Genomic DNA, 3,104 nt, shown 5'->3' with positions numbered 1-3,104 from the left:
AATCACGTAACTGTAAAGTATAGCCCAAGATTATTGCTCTCTCTCTCTCTCCCTCTCTCTCGCTCTCTTTCTGTTTTATTCTTTTTTGTTTTGAATCAAGGTTTCACTATGTAGCCCTGGCTTGCCTTGAACTTGCTATGTAGATCCAGATGTCCTCAAACTCAGAGATCTTCCTGCCTCTGCTTCTTGAGTGCTGTGACTTTAGGCCTGATACCACACCCAGCGCAGACTTAAGACATGAGTTTTGGGTCAGCCTGGGTTACATAACATGATCCTCTCTTTCAAAAAATTCCAAAAGTCAGAGTTAGAGTAATAGCTCAGTCAGTAAAGTGTGGGAGGCTGAAGCTGGTGGATCCCTGGAACTCTGGCTAACCAGCCTAGCCTAATCAGTGAGCCCCAAATTCTCCTGAGAAACCTGGTCTCAAAAAACACCAGCGGATCATCTGTAGCCTATATGGCCTACACACATGCACACACACACACACACACACACACACACACACACACACATCAAAAGTGAGGGGGGAAGGGAAGCTTTGATTCTGGTAAGATATGATTCCACATATTTTTTCCAGCGATGTCTGGGATGTTTTTCGTCTTTTGCACTTTTATATACATTTTAGAAGATCAAGTTTTGCAAACAAAATACTCAGAAATATTCATTTTTAAATCTGTGGTAGGCAGAATTCCAGAATGACTCCCCAGATTTCTACCTCCTGTCATATGTTGTATCACTAAATTGTTAAATGGGCTTTAATCAGAATTTCTTTGCAATTTTGAATCAGTTTATGAAGACAAGGACAAGAACCTGATGCAAGTTATCTACCTCAAATATATAGTAAACAGCAGATACAGCAGTGAAGTATTAAATGCTTTGCCTCTAAAATCAGAATAAGGACAAAGATAATTCCCGTTAATGCTTCTGTTTTTCACAGTGTCAGAGAACCTAGGAAGCTCAATAAGGAATTGAAGGACAATCTAAAATATAAGAATAGGATGAGAAAAACTAATGTTGCTATTATTAATTGAAAGACATATTTGTCCATGGAAAAAATTTAAATTTCAAATGAGTTATTGCAAGTAATAAAATAATTTAGTTTGAATATGATGCTAATATGTAAATGTTTTCAGCAACAAAGTATTAAAAATATAATACAATTATTAAAATATTACCAAAAATACTATCCAGAAATAAGTTTAAGAAATGATGGGTAATGATGAAGAAAATTATTATTAGGAAGAAGAGGTTCAGTAGGGATTTTACAGAAATTAGTAAGATCTCTCATAGTTGACTTGGAGTTAATCAACAGGAGTAATATTCTCATGGTCTGACAGAATAAGAGAATGCTTTTAAAAATTAAAGAAATTCAAAAGAAGAGCTACTTCTGCTGACTTTAAATAAGCAAACCTCCACACTGTGAAGTCAATTCACATGGCAAGGATGACAAGTAGCTCCCACAGCTTGACAGGACCCCTCTGATAGATGTTATGGTTAGTGTTACCAAGTTGACCGAATCTAAAATCACCTGGGAGATGAGCCTCTGCTCATGCCTGTGAAAGATTATCCTGATTGCCTTAATTCATGTAGGGAGACCCAACCACTATGGGTGGCACCATTCCCTGTATGGGATCCCAGACTGTAAGTGGACAAAGGGAGCTAGCTGAGTAGCAGCATGAATTCACTCTGCATTATGATTCTACTTCAAGCTCCCGCTGCCTTGATTTCCTGCCATGATGGACCATACCCTTTTCCCTGTGTTTCACTGTGTTTTATCATAGCAACACAAAAAGTAACTAAAACCGTAGGTAACAAGAAAGTGGAAAACGTTGCCTTACTACTGCAAGTAATTGAATTCTAACAACTTGAATATGTGAGTAAAATGATCCTCAGCGCCATGAGAGATGCAACTCTGATTGAAACCTCCATTTTGGCCCTGGTGAACCTCTCAGCAAAGGAGCCCAGTTATGTGGTGCCACACAAAATTGTAAGATGGCAAACTTGTGTTCATTTAAGTGTCTAAGTTGTTATAAAATTAAGATAGTTTGTAATAAAAAATAAAATAAACCAAGAGTCTATAGGTGCAAAAGGAATTAGTGATCATTCCATGCAAATAGTGGCATGGTAAGCCTAAACAATGAAAAAATGAAATACATTATAGCATTATAGCCATGTGTACTAATATGGATGGATTTTTTTTAAAAAAAAAGATGTTGAGGGCCAGATATGGTGGCACTGGCTGCACACACTTGTAACTCCAGCACTTAGGAGCAGAATCAGGAAGATCTCTGTGAATTTGAGGCCACTCTGCTCTATGCAGTGAGTTCCAAGTCAACCAAGGATAGTTAGAGAATCCCTGTGTCAAAGACAAGAAAGAAGGAAGGGAGGGAGGGAGGGAGGGAGGGAAGGAGGGATGAAGGGAGGGAGGGGGGAGGGAGGGAGAGAAGGAGGGAGGGAGGGATGAAGGAAGGGGCAGGAACAAAGAAAGAAACAAAGGAAGAGAAAAGAAAAAAGAGAAAAGGGAGGGAGGGAGAGAGGGAGGGAGGAAACAAAGGAAAAGAAGAAAGTAAAGGAAAAAAGAGAGGGAGAGAGGAGGGAGGGAGGGAGGAAGGGAGGAAGGAAGGAAGGAAGGAAGGAAGGAAGGAAGGAAGGATTTTGAGGAGGGTTGGGGATGTATCTCAGTTGGTAGAGTGATTGCTTTAGCATGCACGAAGCCCTGGGTTTGATCCCTAGCAGTGCATAAACTGGGAAGGATGGGGTGCATGCCTATAATCCCAGAACTAAAGAGGCAGAAGTTAAAGGCTATCTTGGGCTACATAGTAATTTTGAGGCCAAATGGTATACCCAAAATCCACTCTTAAAAATACAAAGTTAAAAAACATAAAACACACACACAAAACCTGTTGAAAAAAATCAGCAAATATACAAAATATAATTCTTATCTATATAATTATTAAAATGAGAAACCATGTATAATTTTTAATTTAAGTACACACAAAAGAGAAATGCTTAATATAAAAAATACAAAAATAAAGTTAGAAGAGGGATTATCCCTGGAGAAAGAAGAAAGGATTAAATAATTATGTACATAAATATTCATTCTAAT

The sequence above is a fragment of the Nannospalax galili genome, unplaced genomic scaffold (assembly GCF_000622305.1).
Source record: "Nannospalax galili isolate Female #2095 unplaced genomic scaffold, S.galili_v1.0 scaffold440, whole genome shotgun sequence".
Lineage (NCBI taxonomy): Eukaryota > Metazoa > Chordata > Mammalia > Rodentia > Spalacidae > Nannospalax > Nannospalax galili.
This window is presented reverse-complemented; position numbering follows the sequence as displayed.